Source organism: Diabrotica undecimpunctata, chromosome 11, assembly GCF_040954645.1.
Source record: "Diabrotica undecimpunctata isolate CICGRU chromosome 11, icDiaUnde3, whole genome shotgun sequence".
NCBI lineage: Eukaryota > Metazoa > Arthropoda > Insecta > Coleoptera > Chrysomelidae > Diabrotica > Diabrotica undecimpunctata.
In genome coordinates, this window is record NC_092813.1 from 7,710,071 (window position 1) to 7,736,342 (window position 26,272).

The window sequence follows — 26,272 nt, forward strand, 5'->3', positions numbered from 1 at the left end:
CGTTCCGTGTAATGTTTTACTTCATCTGTTTAATTTTAGCAAGAAATGCTGAAATGATTAACTTTGCTTTTATCAAATTTAAACTGTCACCTTGCAACTGCAAGTTTCCCTTATTAAATTTAATAAAAAAATCTGCCAAATAAGCAATGTTGGTTTTTCAATTTAATAAATTTTCTTTCAAATTTTTATTTTTGCTATTGAGAAACTCGTAAAAGAGTTTCTTCACACACCTGCACAAATAACCGCGTATTCACGCAATCTTACATTCAAATTTTTAGCAACTAAATGCTGTTTCTTACTGACGCAGTGTATTGGTTATACTCCGGTTACATTTTCTTTTAAAAACATAAAACCAGGATAACGGCCAACCGTAGCAGGTGCTTCATCTGTAACTACCAATATAAAATTTGATATACGATTTAGTTGTTTCAAGCAGTGAGCCTTTAAAACATAATATACTAATTCGCCTTTTCTATCGGTTGTCAAAGTTCTCGCAAACGCAATCTTTTTGGATATTTTGATCAATAATAAAACGATTATATGCCAATAATAATGCTTCATTAACAATTAAAATTGAGTCGTCCAGCTGTGTAGAGAAATGGGTCGTTTGCAAATAATTACACAAGAAGCTTTCAATATTATAACTCATTTCATCAATACATCTTTAAATTGTGTTGTTTTTTAAAGAAACTGTTTTAATGATATCAGATGCAGGTTTGTGTAGAACAGTTTTTAAAAGCTCTTTAACGGCTGGCAAAATAAACGCTTCGATAGTATGAGGTTTTCCGGACTTTGTTATAGTCAACGAGATATTATAAGACGCCCGCAAACCATCATCGTTTGTTTATGAGGCCAAAACGAACATTTTGTCCAGCGTGGATTTCTTTTGAAGTTTCTCTTTAAGTGTTTGAAAATATTTCAAATCTTTATCTGTTTTATTAGGGTGACATATTCTCAGATGATCTTCCAGCTTAGATGGCTACATAACGCCATTGCTAAAAACTTCGTTGCAAAAGGCACAAAGGTATTTGTTTGTACGCCAATGATTGATGATTGAAATTTCTTGCCATTTTTTGGGAAACACTGTTCTAGACGGTAATAGTACCTTAAATATATAGGTATATATAGGTAAATATAGGTATATAGGTATTTTAGCTGAAGTACCTACATTTAGTTCACGAACTATTTGATGGTTCAGATTAAAATTAATAAATATGTTCTTTAAGAACTGGTGACGGTAAGGGTTAATAGTACCTTAAATATATAGGTAAATAAAAGTATATAGGTAGTCCAGCCAAAGTACCTACATTTAGTTCACGAACTATTTCACGGTTCAGATTAAAATTAATAAATATGTAGTTTAAGAACTGGTGGCGGTAAGGGTTAATAGTACTTTAAATATATAGGTAAATACAGGTATAGAGGTAGTCCAGCTGAAGTACCTACATTTAGTTCACGAACTATTTCATGGTTCAGATTAAAATTAATAAATATGTAGTTTAAGAACTGGTGGTGGTAAGGGTGTTATATGTTTAATCAAAATATAAAAGTTTCGGTGTTGGTATTTATGTAATTAATGTAAAGGGTATTGTCACTTGGTTATCGCTGTATTAAAAACTTAATAAATGTTCTGAAATAATTTTGTTGTAGCCAGTTTTATTCATAACTCGTAAAAGAAAATCCATAGGACTAGCATTAATTAAAACGCATTAGCGTTGTGAGTTGTTTTAAATCAACAGCAAACATGCCTGTATTTGGGAGGGGTTAGACGTCATAAGCAACTATAAAAGAAGGGCGACATTGTTAATTCCACAAATAATATATCCAATACTCAGTTATGCTTATTTCTTTACTGTATTAAGAACTGTTTATTAGTTTAGTGGCTATATATTTTAGTATAATATTAGAACTTAAAAAAACATGGACATTCGATTTGCGTAAGTACCATAATTTCGATATAAATAAGGATTATTTATTTCTTTTGTGAATTTATTTCTGAAATTTCTAAACCTACTGAATACCGCACTCAAGCTTAACACAAAAGTCCTAACCAACAAAATCAATAAACTAACAACTTTATCAGACGAACAATAAGGATTCAGATCCGGAAGATCCTGCGTAGACGCCGTATTTGTACTAAGACAAATCACTGAAAAGGCCGTCGAGTACAATAAACCAGCATATCTATGTTTTATAGACCTGACAAAGGCTTTCGATCGCATCCAAGTCGAAGACGTCTTATACCTACTGAAAAATAGAAACATACCAATTAGTATTACGCAAACCATGGAAACCATCTACTTCCATAATTGAATACAGGCAAAAATAAATGAAAAACTTACACAGTGTATATCAGTACAAAGCGGAGTCAGACAGGGTGACTCGTTAAGCCTACTTCTCTTTAATATAATAATGGACGAAATAATAATAGAAGCAGTACGTAAAGGTCATGGTTACAGAATGGGGAACAAAGAAATCCAAATAATATGTTATGCAGACGACGCCGCCTTAATCGCCGAGACAATTCGCTTTCCCGCTTTTTGAAATCATTGACGAAAATATGTAAATGATATTGGAATGATCTTTGGGCATTCGTTATATCAGTGCACATAGTAGCTCGTAGGTAAGAAACTGGAAAAATCGATTTTCATTTTTATTTCTACGAAAGTAGATACTATAAAATCCATTTTCTACTTTGGGTATCATATAGGAAAACACACGTCAAATACTTTGTGTAAAAAAGCATAACGGTTATTAAGCAAATAACAAAAGAAAATCTTCACAGGTCATGATCTAGATAAATTATAAGTGAGAAAGTTATTTTCAACAGTTTACAACGAATACACACAATAATTTTATATATGGGTACATAATGAATATCTGAAAATAGCATACCTATTAGTGTTTTTTGATGTTCTTTTTCATTTCCAAAGATAGGATTTTAGCATGTTCAAGTAAAACTAGCATAAATATCAGTCGTTTTTTATGTCCTTTTTCTTTCCAAAGATAAGATTTTGGCATGTTTTTCTAGTAAAATTAAAAAAAATGCCATGTGGGACCTCCTTGTTTCCTGATGTCATCTTTCCACCTCATCTGTGGTCTGCCCATTTCAGTTTTGCTGCTTGTTCTATCGCGTCTACTGTCTTTGTTTTGGTTCTGATCCACTGGTTACGTTTTCTATCTTTAAGTGGGAGAGGAGACCTAGGAGACATAATAGAAGCATTTAATTCCATAGAAAGAGCTGCTTAACTACATTATATTATGGGGTGTTTCGAATGGAAACCTAATCTCTTGATCCTAGTCAAAGCCTAGCCTATACCGGTCGAATTTCTGCTTTGTTTCCAATTCTGCAGCAGACCGAATAGTTCAATAGAAGACTGTCCAAAAATTTAATAAATTTTATACAGTTAAGCCCGCCACTCACGTTCCAAAGCTGCAGTACAATTTTGTCAAATGCTGCTACAAAATTGAACGTAATTTGATCGTGTATTTGCATAATTCGACCAAATCGGCGCGATTTGACGGCAAACAAACAAGTCAGTCTGCAGCAGTATACGACAGAGTCGGTTGGGTGATAAATTTTATCGTGTATATTGTGATGACAAGATCGTACGACTGCAAAAAAAATCATTTGCTGGTAAATTTAGAAAACGGCTTATACATAGAAGTTTTTAATATATTTCTTTGACAATTAAAAAGAACGAGAGTGTATAAAATAAAATAGACATCATATCATGATAAAGCCGCTAGAAAAAAAGGTATGAATATTTTGAATAATCTTAATTCATAATATATATTATGAAATGATTTCGAGGATAATGAAATGCTTCAGTATACTAGACGATTGTCGAGGTTGAATGTAAACACGCATGGGAAAATGAACGTAAGGTTCAATGGAATGATTCAAGTATAGTCCTAAAAGAAACATATGTTAAAAAGAGAAAAATCAAAGAAGCGGCTTTAATTATGCTAAATGAGTCCAGTTGCCAAGTTAAAAGAGGAATATCACAAATTTGAAAATTTTCTCAAAGAACCTTCCTCTCTAACCATTTCAAAGATTAAATATAATATAGTTGTATATATATACTCCAACATTTCCACCAAGAGTTCTTTCCTAGCTAAAATTCAAGTAAAGTTGAGATTAATCAGATAGTATAAAAGCTATCGTAATCCCCTTATCAAATACAACCGTCTATCGGCATCCATCAGACTGACGGTTAACAAGCTGAAACAATAACAGTGGGTGCGAGTTACCTCCAGCCTGGACTACCGTGATAACGAAAAATTTTGTAATAAATTCAAAATCCTAACCAGACAAAAAATACAAAGTTTTTTTGACAAAATACCACATTTCAAAGTAAACATCGTCTTAAATAATCCACAAGATAAGGCCAATTCATTCAAAAATTAGGCCGTATTCCGATCCCCAGACAACCCAAAACAGCAATTTAGACAAGCAACCGAGCAGAAGTAGAAGACATACTTAAAAATCCCCGGCCGCACTTGGAAGTTAACGATCATCCGATGGTAGCGCGAATACCTGAAGGTATCGTCAGGTATTCGTGAAGGTAGCACGAAATGCTGTAGACCTATCTTTCTGTTAAACAATCTAAGTAAAGTTTACGAGAGAATTTTGGAAATTTTCCGAGAAGGTTTGCACATAATCCCAAATTTCGAACTTGGATTCAAAGATGGACATTCAACTTATAATGCTTTAATTGAAGCAGCAATCCAGGCCCTCAATGAACACCTCAGATTTGCAATCAGCATTTTTCTGGATTTCCAGAAGGCATTTGATTAAGTCTTACAGTTAAGCTTGATTGATGTACTACACCGAGCTGAATTAATAATTCCTATCGCTCCAACGGGATAGTTCTAGTTAAAGTTGCAGGTAAATTCTCCGCACACTTCACTACACTAGAAGTATAATAAGGCTCAATTTTTTCTACAATAGTATACACAATCTACAACAGCGACTTTCACCTTCCACCAATAGATCCAAATCCACCTTCTATATATCCACCTTCTATATCCACCTTCCATATACACTGATCAGGTACCGCTTATCGTTCCGCAAGGGATTAGCCTTTATTCAATAAGGCTGAAATATAACTAGACAAAATCGTTAAATTGTGTAACAAATCGAAAGTCACTCTTAACCTTGCTAAAACGCAGTAATTCTGTTCAGATATCACGGCTCACCCCAATGAGATATTGAGAACCATATAAGGCTTAACGGAGAAAAGTTTAAATTGGGAACCTCGGTGTCCAAGCTGGGCAGAGTTTACAAAAACACTACAAAAAAAAAACGTTGGGATACCGACTTTAAAAACATCTTAAATCGGGTAAGAAGAAGAGCTGCACGCCTAACGGCCCTATATGGCAAATTTAGAAGTATTAAATCACGCAACCGCTAAAACCTATATCAACAAATGCTAAATAAAACTTATGGACCACTGAAAGGAAAATTCTAAGGATAATCATAAAGAAACATCCACGGTACTCGTTAACATACATCTGTCAACCCGTTAACGTCCCCTCAATATGCGAAACACTTCACTTACCTTTGTTTTAAACCTCCATGTGTTCTTTCATGTACTGCAAACTCCCACTCCCACTGCAAGATTCTCACTCCATATCTGGTGTGGCTGGCGCTGGCCGATACTTCTTCTAACTTGGTGAATTGTCTCTTGCTATTTTAACGACTCTTGTGTCTGCTATTCGGCTGTTGTGACTGTCTCATTTTTTTCCTATTTAGTGTCCATTCGTTTATACCCTGTACAATACATTTTGTTGTGATCTCTTCACTGCTTATTCTTATGGTCAACTTAAATGGTCAATAAAAATGGTCGATCAGTCTGTGTTTTGACCTGTACATCCTCTGGATCCGATTTTTGGCGTGGATCTCCCTGGTCTTTAGGAGTCTTCTTGTGGTTTGGTGGAAGAAGTATCTTATCCTATTCTTAGACACCTCCCTTAGTGGTGTATACTAAAATATATTTTCTCTGATGGTTGCATTTGTTATTTTTTTTCCATGTTGATCCATCGATATTTCTGTAGCATGACGTTTCTGTAGTTTCTAGCTTCTTCCAGTTGGTTTCCGTGGTGGAGCTCCATACTGAGACAGCGATCTAAAGTAGGCCTAGTATAACTGGATCTTCTTGGCCGTCGATAGTGGACTGGACCTAAAAATATAAGGAAGTATTAGTTTTTTAGCAATATTTGTTTTTATCTTGATTTGTTGCCTGTTCTTGTAGCGTTTTTAATTTTTTTTAACTACGAAATATTTATATGCTAAAAATTTCTAAAGACGCCCCTGTCGGTGGAATATTTTCGTTTTTCTGTTTGCAAAGGAATTTTAAAACGATCGATATTTTATGGCGATTTAAGTTCAACCGTTCCTAGAAAAAATATTGCATGTCAGGTATTCAATTTTTATAAAACGTAATAAAGCTGGAAATATTTCAAGGTTGTTACGAACGATTGTCGAGGGTATTATGTTTGTTTTAAGTTTGTAGGCACAACTGGTTCCGAAGACGTGAAGGGAAATTATTTGGCGTTGAACTTGTAAAATTAACGCAAAGGGAGTCAAGCAAGAGATTTCAGAGTAGAAAGATGTTTGGGCGATTTTGAATCGGGAGTCGATTCAATTTTTTTGTGTTATGTCTTAAGACCGGTTAAGGTGATAATACTCTTTGCATAATGGCAGTTTAGAACAGAGTAGTCATCATAAGATTTGTGCAGTACACCGGAACTGAAGAAATTTTGGAAAATGATTATATAGGATGTCCCACCAGCTTTGTTGTCGTTTGCCTGCTTGATCCAGCCCCATCTACGTCAGATCTTCGTTCCTGCGTATAGAAATGGTTTCCTTTTTGTCCCAGTTGAGAGTTTTGTCGTTGCAGCTCCAATCCCAGAGGAGGAAGTAATAAAGTTTTTCAAAGTTAAGTGGCAAAGTTTATGAATTAAGGTAACAATTAACATATTAATTTTTCCAAATTAAATAGACATTATTTTTTGATAATTAATAATTGCTTTCATTTAAATCTGCTGTTGTTGTAAAACAATTTTAATTTTAATTTAATTTTAACTTAACTTTTAATAATCTAATTTGGCCATATTAATAAATAACCTAAGAACCATTTCGAAGATTTTTGTAGCAATCTCCTTTGTAAACAGATGAGCACGTAAGTTTTTGTTAATTTTGTTACTATGTTATTTAGTATGCTTCTGGTGCAATCTGTATTTTTGATAACTGTTTGTTTGACACAAAAATAAACGGTTGATTTGTTTCTCCTACCATTTTGTTTATTTTAGTTTAGAAAAATCTCCTAATCTTTTTTGTGTGTTTACTTTTTAGGAAAGTAGAATCTTTCTTTCCTCCAGCAGGAAGTCTTCTCGAAGCGGCGTTCATTTGAAATAGCTAGAGGTATTTCTTGTCTGTCAATTTTATTCATTTTGTCCAGGAGATTTATGTAAGTACCCCTTTATTTCATTTTTTTTGTCGCTGCCCAAATCCGAACCCTTGTCGTTCACTTATCCACGACCCCAGCTCTCCAGCTAACCCCTGAGTGCCGTTCGCACCAGTAACAATTGTTTTGCTTGCCCTATCTTCGCCCCCATAATTTCTGTCCCCAATTTTATACCCCATATTCTTACAATGAGGTAGGCAAAATACTTTCGTTACATTCTTCGTGAAGAGTTTCCTGTCGAGATGGACTCCTAGGTACTTGTCAGAATCTTCTGATTGGATCTTGTTAGCTCCCATTGTGATTACTACTACTGGTGGGTTTTTCTCCTGTGTAAACATGGTGAACTGCGTCTTTTGGGTGTTAATCTTTATTTTCCATTTTCCGTGAATTCTGTGATTCTTCCAAGCTAGTTTTCTATGTTTTGGACAATTCTTCTGTCCTCTTTTCTTGTTGCGTAGATTACCGTGTCATCTGCGTAGAGGGCTGTACTTGTTTTTGGATCTGTTGGTAAGTCTAAAACAAAAATGTTATACAAAATAGGCGAGAGTATACTGCCCTGAGGCGTCCTTTCTTGGATTTCTTGAATTCTGGACGTCTTTTGGTTGGCGGAAAACTTGAAAAGTTTTATTAATTAGATTTGTGTCACATATGTTAACTAAGTAATGAGGTAACCTAGCTCTGTCCATATTGTAGATTAGGGATTTTTTCCAGACCGTGTTATATGCCTTCTCGATGTCTAGGATGGCCATTCCTGTCTTCTTCTTCCTGTTAAATCTGATCTTCTTGTCGCTGATAGCTCTTGCTAGTTAGAGTTCGCAGTTTGTTTCTCTTAAATAATTCTTAAGGAGCTCTGCTTCTTTTTAATCTTGTGATGATTTTGCCAACTTCTGTTGGATTGGTAATTCATTTTTGAACAAAAGATATTCGTTAATTAATTTTTTAAATAAAATACGCTCCTCATGACGTATATGCAGGTTTTTGATATCAAATTAAAGCTACTTTTTTAACATCATGATATAAGGTTCATGTATGTACAATAGCAAATATCTTAACAAAAAACACAACTAACTACAAAGCTCTGAAGTCCGTTAACTTAATCGTCTGGTGAATTTAAATTTTAGCGTTGGTATCATTTGGTTTTATTGTGGTGACAACCGTTTTGCTTGTATAGAAAATAGGACTATCAGCACATTGTGTTTATTCTATTTCTTAGTGGGTGGTCCTACCTTCAATGTGCGAAATGTTGAAAAAGGATTGGTAAAAAAAATTGTACGTGGTGTAACAAAAACAATGGGGATTGATGTAACAAAAACAAATAAACTAAAGCTAGCTTAAAACCCGTGCCCATTGCGCACTTCTGCTTCGACGTTAGTGAAAAGCACTTGAGTTCAAAGAAGTAGCAGACAGTTTTAGTTTGGGTTTTTTTTAAGTGTCCTGCTTGGTTTATAGCCACTCTGAGCCGCCTACCTTTGGGAGTCAAGCAGAAGTCAGGGGAACAATTTGGTATTTTGTTTTTTTTTTTGGATTTTGGATTTTAAAAAAAAGAAAGAAATATAAGTTTGGATTTACACAATTGTCCGTCACCCATAGCTGTTCCTTTAGAGGTCCAGACCTCTCTGAAACTATTCCCGGACAACTTCAGGGAACTAGTTGGAACGATCTCCCCCATTTAGAGTGTGGAACACTATTTATTTGTATTAAGTCTTATTCACCAATTTTAATCATTTTTTTTTGTGTAATATTTTTTTTGTATATTTAACTTCTACTATTTCATTTAATAATAAGAACCGTCATTTTTTTGTAAACAATTTACTGAATAACATTTAAGGACTAATTGTCAACTACAGGTAGAGGTTTTTAAGTCCTCCCTTTCAACTCTGTTGTACGGTTTTATGTGTACACATTTAATCAGAGAGTTATTAATTGTTATTGTATTATTATATATTTAAACCTTTGGACATCTATCCCGTCAGGATAGTGTCCTCATTACTTTTGCCGAATATTTAATTGAAAGCCGAAGTACAGGGTTACCTCTCTAGTAGGCCAGTAAATTACCTTTTTAGGACAAATCATTAAAATTTTCTATTTTATTATTTATAAATTCAGATCATCTAGGATCAGTTGTGTATAACGGGGGTATTTATTTTTTTGTATATAACTAGGTTGACTGTACATAATTGGTGGTGGGTAATTATAAAAGCAAAATTATACTGTATATATTTGGATAGGTATTAAAATTTGTGGTGAAAACTAAATATTTTAATTAATACCTGTTTCCTTTTCTTTCTTTTTTTTTTAAATTTTATTTATAATGACTAAAGAATTATTAAAGTGACGGACTCGTTACACTCCCCTCTTACTCAGAGAAAAAAAAAAATTTTAAATGAAAATTTTTTTTTTTTTTTTTCATATCTAACAACAATTATAGAATACGTATGAACCGTGCGCCATGGCAATAGCTCGAACAGGCGCTTAACTGTTGGTTCGCCAAAGTTTCCATCATTGCAGTAGAAGCCAAGGATACAAACCAATCTAAAATACAAATTTTTAGCCATGGCACTAGTTTGCCAAATGTAGCTAAAATACACTAACTTCCGAACAATCCACATCGATTCGCAAGATTGTAATTAACCACAGATGATGAATGATGTAGAAAGAAGGAGACATCTAAAGATATCCAAATATTACTAAGTGACTTCCAAGTCACATACTATCTACAGTACATAACTACATTAAAGCTTTCACGTAGCCTAAAATAGTCGTAAAGACAAATACTATATCTGAAAATAATGTGAAATCGGACACTGATTCCAAAATTGACTATTCGGTGGACAACAGATTTATAGTAGAATATCCAAGGATAATCAATCAGGCAGAGGTGTGGACCGATTCACAATTTATAAGTAAAAAAAAAATACCAAACATATATAAACCAATTTAAGTGTTGAATTGGGCACTAAATCCAAAATTGATCAACCAGTGGACAACAGATTTATAGAATAGCATATCCAAAGGTATAATCGACCAGGCAAATGGGTAACCAATTCACACTCTAATCAAATAATCTAAATAAATTAGGTCAACCTATACCCACATCCGGTAATATGTGCCTAAACCACAATATTCATAGACTAAATCATTGAATCTAAATCAACATCAAACAAATTAACTCATGCTGATATTCACTAACTATAGCAGGTAGCTACAACAGATTTATAAGAATATCAGACATAAGTGAGTTACAAGGCATTTAGTAAGCCAATGATAACTACTCAACATATCAAAAAAGTAATAGTTAAAGAAGTAAGTAATCAAGTAAATAATAAGTAAATAATCAACAAACAAACATCAAGAACGAACAGGCCAATTTCTGTAGAAACTGCAAATTAATGATTCGTTCTGACATTACTAAGAAAGAACAAGATATGTTCTAGTTCTAAATCCAAAATCAATAAGTGGATGCCTAAAGAAAGAAGTGAATGTAACTGTAAACGGTCATTTGTTGACTAAAATATAAATTACTAATTTCAGAAAGCAATCTAACTATGCTAGCCATAGAGGTAGCAATGTCAAGAATATCTTAACATAAGTGAGAGTAAGAAATCAGCTAAAGGAAATCTTTTGTAATTATAATTGAACATAGTCTGGAAAGACTCAAGATTAAAACTAAAATGTTCAAAATAGAATTCAAATTGAAGATCGTTAGCTAATTAAGAATGAAACATCGTACTGCCCAGTCATCTGTATATTTTTCCCATGAAAATGAGGAGTTACGAAATCCATTGAACAATAGTGGCCAACTTGTTTGAACAACAACTTCGAACCCACATATTCAATCAAATATACACAGGCAAAATAGTCCATATGACATAAGAGTATACCAAAAAACCTAAAAATTAAGTGTATAAATAGTTCCTAGTAACTGATTTTAGAATCATCCCATATAGTACATCAGAATATTAATTAAAATAAAGTATGACTAAGTGATTAAATCTATACAAAAAAACTCACAACATTCTTTCCAAAATGGCAAACCAAATAAACAAAAGATGATAATCAAATTAACAAACAAAATATATAATAGTAGTATTTAATATCATTCCATACCAGTATAAAGTAAACAAAGATAAATGTACCTAATAATAAGAATGAAAAGGCTTAATAATTTAAACTTATATAACCAAATAATAAGCAAGGAATAAGCTGAACATATACAATGTCTGGTGATTATTAATAAAGTTCCAAGAAAATACCAAATCGTAATCAAAACCGAGCCAAAACTATAATAGTCAAATGGTAGATTAACTTTAATAGATAAACCTAATCTTCATCTGAAGAAGAGGATGCTATGTCATCCACTGTATTATCTGGAAGTAAATCCTTTATATGAAATTGACCAATTCGTCTATTTGTTGAATTGTCTTTTAATTCATATACTAAAGGAGAAATTACTCGAACGACAGTACAGGGAATATATTTCTGGCAGAACTTAGCAGAAATGGCATCACCCTTACTTGATTTTACAAAATTTCGCTTCAATACTCGATCGCCAATAAAGAATCGCATGTCTCGTTTCCTCAAATTATACTGACTCTGATTTCTAAGGTAAGAGGCCTTTAACTTCTTCCTAATGTCAGCGAAGATTGGAGGTAAATTTTGGAGATCATCCATACGATGAAGTTTCTCCGAAACTTGAGGAAAGGTTGCTGAATTCTCAGAAATTAATCCAAAATAATCACCTGACAAAGGAACATGCCTACCGAAATTAACCTAAGCTGGAGAACATTGAATAACTTCATGAACAGAAGTTCGAATGGCTTGAGCGACTGAATGAATATACTGATCCCAAGCTCTATGATTAGTGTAGGTATAAGATCGAAGAGCAGTAACAATGCTGCGATTTACCCGTTCAGTATGATTAGCTTGCGGATGATAAGAGGCATTGTAGAAAATCTTTTGGATCTTATATTTATTCAAAAGATCTTTAAAGGCTTTTGAAATGAATTGTGGACCATTGTCACACGAAAGTATTTGCGGAGTACCACAAAAAAAGAAAACTTGTTCCTCTAAGAATTTCAATATGGCTGGAGTTGTAGCCTTTCGAAGAGGACAAACTAAAGGAAATTTGGTGAAGTAATGTACAACAACCAAACAATACGTATTACCTGAATAACTACGTGGATATGGTCCAATAAGATCTAAAGATATCATTTGTCAAGGAAAATTAATGTTCCTAAATGAACCCATTAATCCAGCTTGAGGTAGGTTACTCGGCTTGCATGTTGCACAAACTCTACATCTCGAAATGTATTTGTTAACTAAGTTGCGCAAACCAGGCTAGTAATATAGCTCAGCTATCTTACTAAAAGTTTTGTAGAAACCAAAGTGACCTGATGTCACATCATCATGAAAGGTTTTCAACACTTCATCCCTATTAGCTGTTGGGACTACTATTTTCCAATCAGACATATTCGATAAAGATTCGACAGGACTAATAACTGTTTATAAAGGATATTATTTTCCACCTTGAAATCAGGATATCTACTAGGTTCTTGGGTGACATTATGAATCATCTTTCGATACCAATTATCTGGAAATAAAGTGGACAGATCTAAAAGATTGATATCGAACGTTGGTGACAACGCGTCTGCAACCACAACAGCATTGGCTTTGCAACATGCACAATTCTATAATCAAAAACAGAAAGCCTACAAATCCAACGGGACAAACGCTGTGACGGATTTTTCATAGAATGTAACCATAATAAAGAACTATGATCTGTAATGATAGTAAACTTACGACCTTCAAGATAGTATCGAAAGGCATCAAGACCATGAATAATTGCAAGAAGTTCTCTTTCTGTAGTGGAATAATTTTTCTGTGCTTTATTAAGCTTTTTGCTGGTATAAGCTATAGGGTGTTCCGAACCATCCTTTATCTGAAATAGTACACCACCTGAAACAGTGTTGGAACAATCTGTCATGAGGTAAAAATGCTCTTTAAAATTCGGAAACGTCATGACAGGAGCACTAGTAAGAGCTTCTTTTATACGCCAGAAAGCATCATCGGTTTCTGAAGTCCATGTAATGTTTTGGCCTTTTTTCCTATTTTTAAGCAAATCTGTAAGTGGGGACAACAAAGTAGAATAAGACGGAACAAACCGACGATAATATCCACACATTCCCAATATCCTACGGACTTGGGTGGTAGTATTAGGTATAGGAAAGTCCTTAATGGCTGTAACTTTATCAGGATCTGTCCTTAAACCTTTACTATCAACTACATATTCTCAAAATTTAAGACTAGGACGACAAAACTGACACTTATCTAACTTAATAGTCAAGTTAGCCTCTTTGAGACGTAACAACAACTTATCTAAAATTTCCATATGAAGTGAAAAATCAGGAGTGACAACGAAAATGTCATCCAAATAATAAAAAACATAGGGCTCTAATTGAGGACCAATGGCTAAATCCATCAAACGACACATTGTCTGAGGAGCTAAAACAAGACCGAAAGGCATAGTGACAAACTGAAATAATCCTTTCCCACTGACTGCAAAAGCTGTATACTTTTTACTTTCTTCACTTAAAGGTATTTGAAGAAAAGCTTTAGATAGGTCGATAGAAGAAATGTACTTAGCATTATGGAGTTTACTTAAAATGACATCTATTCTGGGAATAGGATAAACATCCCGATTTGAAGTAATACTATTCAACTTTCGACCATCGAAGCAGACCCTAAAAGATCCATCTTTTTTCTTTGTTAACCACAATGGACTACAGTAAGAAGCCGTGGAAGGTTCAATGATTTTCAACTCTAACATGGAATCGATTTCCTTTTCCAAGTCAACTTGCCATGCCTGAGAAATAGGATACTGATATTGTCTAAAATGTGTAGTATCTCCCACCTCAATAGTATGAGATATTAAGGAGGTACGACCTAACTTGTCTTTTGATGAAAGAGATACAAATTTAGAGATCATATTCTCTAATTGTCTTTGGTCGAGACTAGATAAACTCGAAAAGTCCTGAATAGTACTAAGTACAGACAGATTAAATTGAGAAACAGAAAAAGAAAAATTAGAACAATTTAGTGTGCTATTAAAAGCATTTAAGAAATCGATACCTAAAATTATAGAATTCTGAACTGAGGGAATAATATAGAATGTAATTTGCTTACATAAATCTGCTACTGTGATTTCAGTTTCAAATCTGCCTGTAATAGACTGAACTGTACCATCTGCAGTAGATACTTGCAGAGAAGAAATGGGCATAATAGAAATCTCAGCCTTTTTCAATAAAGCTAATGAATGTGAACCTATCACAGAAATGTTTGAGCCACTATCTAAAAGAGCTAAATAAGATTGTCCTAAAATCTTAATAGGAAGATAAGGTCTATTATCATTATGTTTCTTCACTAATAATGAATTCAAATCAAAACAACCATTATCTGATTGGTCAAAAATTTTAAATGGTACCAAACTAATCTTATTATCTCTACCTACACAATCAGAGGATGCAATAGGAAAACAAGAAGAATCATAAATAAAAGAATCCTCCTGACCTGTGGTAGACTCTGGTATACATACTGGAACTACTACACTACTACTATCACGTTTAACACTAAAATTTGGGGAAGATAATCTATGCGAATCAAATGTTTTAGATTGGGAAGTTACTTTTTTGAGAAATACTTTGTTCGAATGGAGGTTGTGAATGGTGGAATTATTAGACTATTTGTTCAGCTAAAATATGAAGTTTAATGTGATTCTTATATATTGTGTAAGATCAGAGAGTGATAAATCTGGCTTAAATTATCAATGTTAGTTTATTTATTAAGGACTAATGAATATTTAAGAATATGGCACATTTCAAGGAGGCATCTTTTATGATAATTTTGTTGTTTTGCCAGTATTTTGTGAAGTGGATTTCATGTTTGGTTGAGATGGCAAAAGAAGGTTTGGAAATCCTAATATCGCTTTAATAAGAAGTTAGACGACCTTGAAGAGAGCAGCTGGTCTCGCCAATGCAGCATGAGTTTCACTCTACACAAGGTATGTGGTAGACAACACTAGTATGTTCAAAAGGGATCAATGGAGTTTTGGTCTTCGACAACAACTTTACAGTTCTGTTAATTTTTAGGGCTATTGTAACGGGTAAGTTTCTAAAGAGTCTCGTTAGCTTATTAGTGATTTGTGGGAAGTACTGGAGAGAAGGATATTTTGTGGATCATTCTGAGTTGGGACAGAGAATTAATCAACTGTATGTTATTAGAAATGGACGCTAATTTTTCGCCATTGGGGACTTCTGAGATAGAATACCTGATACTTTTAGAAAATAGATATTTATTAATAACAATGATAGGATAGGAGATATCAATGAAAATGGAGTAGATTCGAAAGTACCCTCTACCTATGACAATTAAAAAAACTAAATACAATTATTTTATAGTAGATGTAAATTAATTCATCCACACTCTCTCTAATGACACTAATTTCGTTAAAATCGGTTGATCCAAACCAAAGTTATAGGTATTTCCTTTCAAATACTTTCCCACTCCCCCCCCCTTTATTTGAAAAAATAAAAAAAAATCCTTGAACAACTTTGTGCAAAATTTAGGCCTCTTTCTAGTTTACTTATTTAACACTTGGTATAATTGGGCATATCTGGGTTAACCCAGAAACTTAAAAGTTATTTCTAGCGATTTCTCTTGGCCACTTTACTAAGGAATTTTTTCTCCTAAAATTACATGAATAGTTTGTGATATAGGTATAGCTGAGAGATCGGCTTATTGGACCACCCGGTACATCGACTTTATTTATATTTGTATTACTAACTAAGATTTACATTTGTTCTAATTTGTTGTAATAAAAGTGTTTATTATTACATTTGTATTTTTTTTTCCAATTTTTTATTAGATGTAAAAATGACAATAGTCCACAATAACTGCCAGTAAATTATAGTCCACCTTTGTTTAGCTGGTTTAATTTAGAAAATGGTTTTAGAAAGTCTTGTGCGTTTTGCCCAAGACATCTAGAAAATTTGCTAAATATATGTTGTTAAGGTCCATTCGCTCAACTCGGGCATATTTTGACAGATTCATGGTTAGAAACCTACAACATACAAATTCCTAGCTCACAGTAATAACAGCTTAAATAAACTTTTATTACAGAATTCTTTCGTTGAAAAAAGAAAAATTATTATAAATAGTGGAAGTGTATACTAAACCCATAAAATTTTGGGTAGTGTATATTTAGAAGATAGGTATATTTCAGTTGTTATAATTTAACATAACTATTTATTATATGGTGCAAATAAATAAATATTGATTGTTGGTAATTCGTAAAGTTCTATTTTATTTACTGTTTAGTTTGTTTACTATTAATATTTGCTATAAGCACGTGTGTTTGGTTGTATAGCTTAGAAGTTACATTAAGTACTTATTTATGAACACGGTATTTTCATACTAGAAAACACAGCATATATTTTTCTAAAGGTTGCTATTAATATCTAAGAGTAATAAGTAAAAATATTGTGTTTATTTTTAATATAATATCGCCCCTTAAGAAACAATCCCAAAAAACATTTTAAAAGATTAATTAATTAATTCTTTGTCACAATCAATTTGTAATATTGACAGCTAATTTGTATTTAATATATTCAACCAATCACACTAAGCTAAAAAAGTCACGTGATTGTCACGTGATCCGGTTTATGTCAAATATCTATTTCCTTTTTTCCAGAAAATTCTACGATTCTTTTCCCTTTTTTAATGAACAACGAAAGAATATTTCTGTCGATTGATTGAAAGATTAATTTATAAAGGTATACCTGGAAATTTTTAAATATAAATATTTCTTTAATATCCTTTTTAATATAATTTGATATCATTTATACAGTATTATTAAATGCTAAATACGAAGTATAATGATATAAATTATTATTAACATTTAAACGTTTCTCTTTCAGAGTCAGCCATATTGGTATTGTAGTTCCTACACCTTTTCCTGCTATTCTTCAGACCCTGGGGTAAGTATTTTATATTAGATTTTTTAAATTAATCAATATTATCTATTTTATTTCATTTTCTTCTATATGTCTTATTTGGCTTTGGTAATATTATGCTATATGGTATATTTTACATTGACAGTTTTGATTTTTATAAAAACCGGCATTTCCATTCTACTGCGTCATAAATTAGTTGGAACGTTTAAAATGTCCTACCGATATATTATGTCACCACTACTTAATTAACTTAAAGTTAATACAAAACCAATTATTTTATTATGTTCCACTTTTACCCATTTTAATACTTTTCTTATATATAAATTGTTACGATTTAATGTAGGTTAGACTTCGTAGTCAACATTTAGATACATAGTCATGTGCTGCCTACCTTTTGGCAACTTTTAGTAATTAATGTAAAATATTATAGGTTCAAATCTGTATGATTATGATCTATACTTATATGAATATAATTTCAAAAGGGAAGCAACAATTTTATGTTTAAATTACATTTATGTTGGTGGTAATTTGGATTACATTTGTTTCATAATATTTTTACAAGTATATACAAGAGCAGTATAAGTTGCTTAATCTTTATTTTTGTTATTAAATAATGTAACATAATATGTTTAAGTAAAATTAGGAAGCACATCACAGTGTTCTCACATAAGACTGTGGTAGTTTTTGTAAATTGAGCTTAAATTACTTGTATAATTCTTTTAGACCTCGTTTTTGCTGATTTAAAGAGTTTAAACATTATTGATATAGCATAGAAGACACAGTGGTCATTATCGTTGACAAGTATGCTAAGACTTGTCGCAAGGGGTTTATGTTTGCAGTCACTCTTGTGAAGAACTCATCTTTTACTTGTCTGTATGTATATTTTACCACATTCACAAGGTATACCATGGATGACGTTACAACTCTTTTCCACTGGGATAGCATCTTTTAGTTTTGAGTGGAATGATTTATCTTCTTATTATTATAATTAGGAATTTTTATAATAAATTGATTGAACAATCTAGTGAGAGGTTGTGTAAGATTATTAATGTATGGTAATGTTCCATATTATCTGACCTGTACAGAGGTGTCAATGTTAGTATGTTCTTGATTTAATTTACTGTCTAATACATTTATTTCTATGTTTGTGTATAACAGCTGGTTTAATAGTTTTTTAGAATAATTAGGTACATAGAAGAGTTTCATATAAAAATTTTAAGATTTTTCTGTAAACACTGGATGTGAAATGTTTAAAAATCTATTTTTAGTTGCTAGAACTGTATTAACATTCTGTGTAGAGGGTGGGGTGATAAGAATTAAAAGGTATATATCTGCCTGAGATTATTTAAATACATTTATTTTTGTTTATGTATAACAGCTTGTTTAATAGTTTGTTAGGATAATTATTAGGTCCATAGTAGACTTTCAAATACCAATTTGAAGTTTATTTCTGTAAACATTGAATGTGAAATCCTTGAAAATCAATTTATTGCTAGAACTGTATCAACTATCTGTTTAGAGGGTGGGTGATAAGAATTTAAAGGTATATATCTACCTGAGTTAGTGTTTTTTCTATACCAATCTAGACAAATAATGTTATTTTCAGTTCTAACAACTCTAGTATCAAGTACCACAGTAAACTGCAGATGAGCGTTGAAAGAATTAAAGATTGGTAGTGTATTTTGCACTTCATTATGTGATACAGCTGTTAGCAGGTCATCTATATATTGTTAAATAAATGGAAATTAAAATTTCACATTCTGATGTACAAAATACAACTATTTATTTATTACAATTTCAGTCACTATTGGCAAGGCAGATTCACCCATCAGTAATTCTAATGTTTGTTTATAAAACTTGTTATTAAAAGAAAAATATGTATGGCTATAAATAAAAGCAATAATTTACACAAAAACTTTTTTAGGAATCTTACAAATAGGCTGTATTAAAGTCATTCGGTCAAGTTGTATATTAGTGAATAATAACACAACATGAAATGACACAACTACAACTAAGTTATCTGGTATGATTGTATTATTGATTTTTTGTGCAAAATCGAAGTCTTTAATCTTAAATTTGTTAAAATTATTAAAAGAAGTAGCTGACACATGATTTTTGCCAAAGGATGAAAAGATGAGTTTATACATGATACTATTGTTCTAAGGGGCAAATCAGGTTTGGGAATTTTAGGTAGCCCTAATTGATCTGAGGTGTGTTCTCTACTTTTGAGTCTTTTAACCAACTTATACAATAAATACTTACAACTTATATAACAATGCCTAAGTTTCATGGTCACTCAGGAGGTCCAATGATATTTGAATATGCGACATATCCTTATTCATTAGGACAGTTACATTACTTTTATCGGATTTTGTGACTAGAAAATTCGGATTCTTTTTCAGATAGGTTCTAGTTTCTTTTTCGATTGAGAGTGAGAAGGACCTATCTGTTTTTTTGGGTTGTATGGAGTTTGTAATTTAATTAGTAGGTAAGCTTCTAACTAGATTTTGGTCTTTTTTCGGGTGTCCATGTGATGATATTTTCTACCTCACTGATCAATTTAAAGTTGTCTATGTCTTTAGGAGTTGTGGGTAGGTTAAATTTAGGACCCAATGCTAAGAAGTCAATAATTAGAAAAGGAACTTCGATATTGGCGATATTGTTTATCGACTTATCATTGAAACTACTGTATAAGTTGGTTTTGTTTTTAATTAAAATACTAAGATTTTTAATATTTGACTGTTATAACATGAATTCATTTGTCACAACCAGAATTCATCTAATATGTAATTTGGGAGTGAAAGACTAAGCTTATCTGCGCATTGATTGATATTCGAATTAAGTTTAGCAATGTATGGAATGTTATTAGTAATAGTTGTATTATGGAGTCTGTCATTCACATGTTGTGTTATATTTTCGATTTTTGTGATGTTTCAAGGTCTTGGGGTGTCTATCAAATAGGTTCCAATTTTGGTGTTACTTTTGGTACGTCTGCACTAGAGTAAGAAAATCCTTCGGTTGGTCTGGGCGCCAAGTTTTCGGTGTAATTTTGCTAGTTGTTTCAATCTTGATGTCTTCTCATTTCCAAAACGTGTTCATATTGTATCGGATTGTCCCCATTGTAGGTATCACTAAAAGAAATAATAAATTACAATAATCTGTATTTATGTAGATGTATAAATGTATAAATTATATATATATATATACATATATATATATATATATATATATATATATATATATATGTATATATATACATAGTTTGTTGTTTCCTGACCTTAAATATTGGTATCTAACATTGACAAATATCATCTAGCAGGTATCTTAGAACTCGACTGGTTCAGGGTTGTATCTTAAAAATATCCGCCATGGCGCATTTAAAAACAACTCAATTTACTAAATTATGATGCATATTGGAAAGATCTTTGATATCGGTCTTATTATTAATAAAACTTGGATCCTTTTTTATGTAAACCATGTCCAATAATAATATGCATCTTTTGTTGTAATTTTGTTCTTTTTCCAAAATCTGTACATTTTCAAAATCAAAGGAATGGTTATTTTCTAGAGAATGTTTGGCTAGGGCTGTTGTGTTTGTACACTATATTTGTGTGCAACATTCAACAACCCTTCTATGCAGGCATTGGTGTATTTGCCCAATATATGTTGAATTACAGTATTTACTATTTATTCTATAAATAACATTTGATTGATGATCTTTATTAACCTTGGGTTTAAATTTTGAACAATATTTTCCAGATGTTTTTGATGATTTATGTCCAACATTAATATCGTATTATCATATTTTGCCAACATTTTTGACATTTGTTTACAAAATCCATTAATGTATGATAAGGATATACAGTGTTCTTTAATTTAGTCACATTATTATTATTATTGCTAGGTATGCTTTGGGTTTATTTAGGATTGGTATTGCAATTTGATTGATTTCTGATAATACTTCTTTTTTAATTAGATGTTTTAATTAGATTATGTTGTAAATTTCTGGTGGATAGTTATTTTGATGATGATTATGGTGATAGTTATAAGATATCTTTCAGCTTTTCTCAGTTTTGCGAAATGGTATTTTGGGCTAAACAGCTTAATTACCATCTCAGTTAGACTGAATACAACACTTCTTTTATGGACTATGTGTGCGTTGATATTAAAAATTCTTCTGGACCAAAAATCTTTTGTACACCAGTTAGTTGTTATCATTCGGTTAATGTTGCTATATTCTAAACTTAAGTCAAGAAAAGTAATTTTATTGTTTTCTTCTAGTTCATAAATAAATTTTATGTTATTATGGAAATTATTGAACATTTCAAGAGTATGATCGATTTCATGATCCGGAATGCAGAGTAAGCAGTCATCAACATATATCATTTGTAGAAATGTATGTTGAATTTTAATTTAGAGATGACTGTTTTTTTAATATTTCCATTACTAAGTTTGCCATTGGTGCTGAGAGAGGCGAAGCCATGGCCACTCCAGAAATCTGAGAATAGTATTCATGTTCATGTAAGAAAAACGAAAAAGTGGAAGAGAAATATGTTATTCCATCTAGTTTTCACACAGTTTAAAGCTATTTGCATTAAAATGTTAGTGTATAATGATTTTTTACGTCAAAAGATATAAGTTTGTGATTAATTGGTACATACTGTTTTGAAATAAAATTGTGAACATCCCATGAATTCCGTATATGATTCCATTTTACCGATTCCATTTCCCAAAATGTCTGCAAAATATTTGGAAAGGTTGAATGTCGGACTTCCAATATTACTAATAATTGTGCGAAGAGGAATGTTGTTTTTAAGTACTTTTGGAAGTCCAAAAATATATGAAGATATGCCATTGTGAGATATAAATTTATTTCTTGTATGTATTTATATATTTTATGTATATTTATGTATATAAGTTGTATGTATTTCTTATTCTACCATTTGTTAATGAGAGAATTTTAACAAGTTTAAATTCTCTCTCCCTGTATTTTTGTTGTATTTTGTTTGGCTTTTCTGGTGACCTGCATATTATTGTATTTTTTGAATATAATTTGTGATTATATGACTTCAGTTAAAAAATAAAAACCACATAATTAACAAATACAATAATAATTTCACACGAGCATTTTTTAATAAAGAGAAAATAATATATGAAAATATTTTTAACAAAATTAATAACAGTATTTAATCAAAATAAAATTAAACAGCTTATAGAAAAACGAAACCAATTAAAAGTAAATTTAAAACCAGAGAATGGTTGGCTAGTGAACTTAACTCAAAGCAACACCACCAAATGCAGAAAACTTTTTAAGTTTAGTTCCGAACTTTTCTTTACCTTGCCAAAAAATTTCCTACGTTTAACATTATTGCTGGCATAGAAAATGATCTTTAACATACATTAATAACTCAAGAGTCACCAGAAGAGTCAATAGAATTATCATTTAAAACAAACTAAAGCTTTCCTAGAACAATGGCAACACAACTGTAATAATGTTAAAATCTGAATATTTAAACAAACGTAAATTACTTTTCAATGATGAAACAGTATACAAAAAACAAAAAAAAAATCCTACAAGTAAAATCCAAACTTGTTTAAATTCATATACGAAAATGGTTGCGTTTCCATTTAATTTGAGTCTCTTACCACTCCCTAACACGTGTTTCTGGGTCTACCCGTCATCAGAGAGAGTTTGTAAGAAGACTCGCAGAAGAGTCATCTCTGGATTTCTTAACTTCTGGGTAGAAATTCTTTACCTCTCTGTTTATGTAGGCTTCTTCTATGTTTTTCAATTGCTTTTTTAGTTGTTCTCTTTTCTTTTTTCTGCAAATTCTTTGCACTTCCCTTCTTCTTGCCACATAGTTTTTGATCGCATTTTGGGTATTTTCTTTATCTCTTTGTAGTTTTGCCGTGGTTCTTCTTGCCAAAACATTCCTACATTCTTCATCAAACCAGTTTTGCCGTCTTTTTATATGCTCTCTTTCTATACACTTTTACGCTGCGTCCGACATGGCTGTCTGTATGGTCTGACACTCTTCATCTATATCCTGTTTGACTGAATTCTCCAGTTTTTTTATTTATTTCTTCCTCTAGTCTGTTTACAACCTGCTTCTCTTGAAGGCGCTCTAATTAGTAATTTAATCTATCTTTAACAGATTTTGGTATTATTGGTAGTTCTTGTTTTAGTTTTGCTATTATTAGTGTATGGTCACTGTTGGTATCTGCACCTCTGTAATTCCTGCAATCGATTATTGCCTTATCATGTTTGTTTTCAATTAGGACATGATCTATCTCATTTTCCTTTTTCCATCGGGAGAAGTCCATGTTACCTTATGAATGTCTTTGTGATCAAACCTTGTGCTAGCTATCTTATGAATCCTACTCCAAAATATCTCTTGGTCCCTCCACTCTTGAACAGTGTGCTCATTCCTATTTTCATTATTTCATTTCCCAGTTGTTTCGTTTCTTGCAGGACAAGGATATCTATTGTATATTTTTCCATAATTTGGTCTAAGTTTCTTAAAGCTCCCTGCTCATTAGTACCTCTCACATTCCAAGTTCCTTCTTTTGTGTTTATTTTTCCATGGTGGTATTTATTTACCTTGCCGTTTCGGTCTGTATTGATATTATTTATACTTGTCCAGAACTTGAATTTTAAACTTAAAGCATAAAAGCTTAAAAAATGTCCAAGTTTGTAGCTGTGTTTTAAGACTATTCACAATATACATTAAATCTATAGTTTTTGTTTTAGGCATCGCATCTTACGAAGATTCAATCATAAGCGAATTTCTTAAAATGAGTGATGTTAACCAACAACAACAACAACCAAATGATAACAGACCTCAAGAATCGGTCAACGTTCGTGGAAATCCGTCTCTCCAGGACCAGGAGAACCGCTATAATTTAAGAAGACGTGTAATCCTTCCTTCGAGGGAAGAGCGCCCATCTGCTCCTCCAAGAGCAGCTCCTATCCGGAGAAGTACAAGGCGTAGAGCTCAACCGCGCCGACCACTAGAACCAATCTTGGAAGAGCCAGATATTGTTGGCGATAACCCCGATGAGCCAACAAGACGCTCGAGCCAACAAAGACGGGCAGGCGAAGTTAATTTATCTTTTTATTCTCCTATATTACCGGAACCTGTGAGAGAATCTTCCAGGAGAATAATTAAACATAGAAATGAACCACCCCAATACCTGCGCCAACAAAGACGGCCAGCGCCAAGTGCTCCACGCAGCGGACCCTCACTATTTGACCCTCAGGGACCGGGAGCTATCAAAGCTCCTCCACCGAAAAGTACAAGAGTCTTACACAAACTTCCCCGACTATAGTAATAATATTTCAATAGCCAAATATTCTTAGCGATAACCGAAATAATTAGGTGGTGGGTACTAGGTATATAGGTAATCTATTATGCTATGAGCAATAAAAAGTTTATCACCCATTGATGGTTAGTGTGTTATAAAATTATATTATTATTTATGTTTAATTAAGGTAGTATTACTGTTTAGAATGCTAAAAAATGACACATTTTCAACAATTTGTGTTGATTAATTAATTTTTTTGTGTCTTATCTATTATACATGACAATCCAACTTTTTTTATTATTATACAACTTTTTTAGATCACAAAACAATCTTTTTTTCTTTTTTTTTTTCATTGTTCCTATGTTTTAAAGATGACGCCAAAAATGTTTCGTCCAAAAATTAATGCTCCATGATGGACAGTTAACCTCTGAAACGGCAAATCTGAAACATATAATTCGTGAAGTGTTTTAAAAAAGAAGTGTCCTTACGTGATATAGTAGAAAAAAAGTTGAAAATTGTCAAAAAAAACCAAAATGGCGGACGTTTGAAAAATTGTTCTTTTCTCTATGATAGTTTTTCACAATTTAACAAAAAAATAAAACTTTTGTGACTGAAAAAAGTCGAAAAGTCAATTTTTGATTAATTGTTTCAAATATGCGCCATTTTGTTTTGTTTTGAGAATTTTTAATTTTTCTGCTAAACTATCCCTAAAGCCACTTTTTTTTAAACCCTTCTCGAGTAATTTATGGACGAGAAATTTTTTGGAGTCATCTTTTAAATACACCCACAATGGAAAAAATTGAAAAACAAATTTTGAAATCTTGAAAAGTTGTATAAAAATATAAAAGAAGTTTAATTACCAAATATCATGAGATACACAAAAAAAATGTTCAAAATGTGCCATTTTTAGCGTTCTACACCAGAGGTTCTCAAATTTAATTTTAGATAGACCACCTGCTATTCACTCTTACAGATTTAAATTTCTAACAGTAGTCTCACATTTTTACACATTTATTAATTAAATTTAAATAAAAACTATCTGTTACAGTTACAGTAATCTCCTCAGTTAATTATGTCCAGTTTGTTACATTTTTTTGTTATTGGATCTATACCTGCGCTGAAACTCCTTTTTAGCAGGTATGAATATGAAAAAGAAATTAAAAACTTTCTCGCGGTATTACATAATATAAGCAAAAGGTATGTCTTTTTGGAGCTAGAATTGTTGCTATTCGATTCTAAACCGTACCTTTAAGTTCTTCGTTAGTGCTTATTCAAATCAATTCTTTTTTTACACAATGTAACGTCCGTTTCTTCAATGCGTCAAAATATCCTCAAATCTACTTTCAAAATCTGAATAAATGGCATTCAAATGTTGGACGTAGATTGAAATATCGTCTTTCTGGCACATTACCTGAAACAAATTGGTGAACTGGGAAAATTCGTTCCGTGTAATGTTTTACTTCATCTGTTTAATTCTAGCAAGAAATG

General features: G+C 32.2%; 1 long non-coding RNA gene across 1 annotated transcript; it reads left to right on the forward strand.

The window, feature by feature from the left end:
• Nucleotides 1-1,825: 1,825 nt before the first annotated feature.
• LOC140452920 (uncharacterized) lies at nt 1,826-24,381 on the forward strand. Its single transcript, XR_011952250.1, has 3 exons — nt 1,826-1,937; nt 17,444-17,503; nt 24,231-24,381. It is a non-coding gene; the product is annotated as an uncharacterized lncRNA (long non-coding RNA).
• The last annotated feature ends 1,891 nt before the right edge of the window (nt 24,382-26,272 follow it).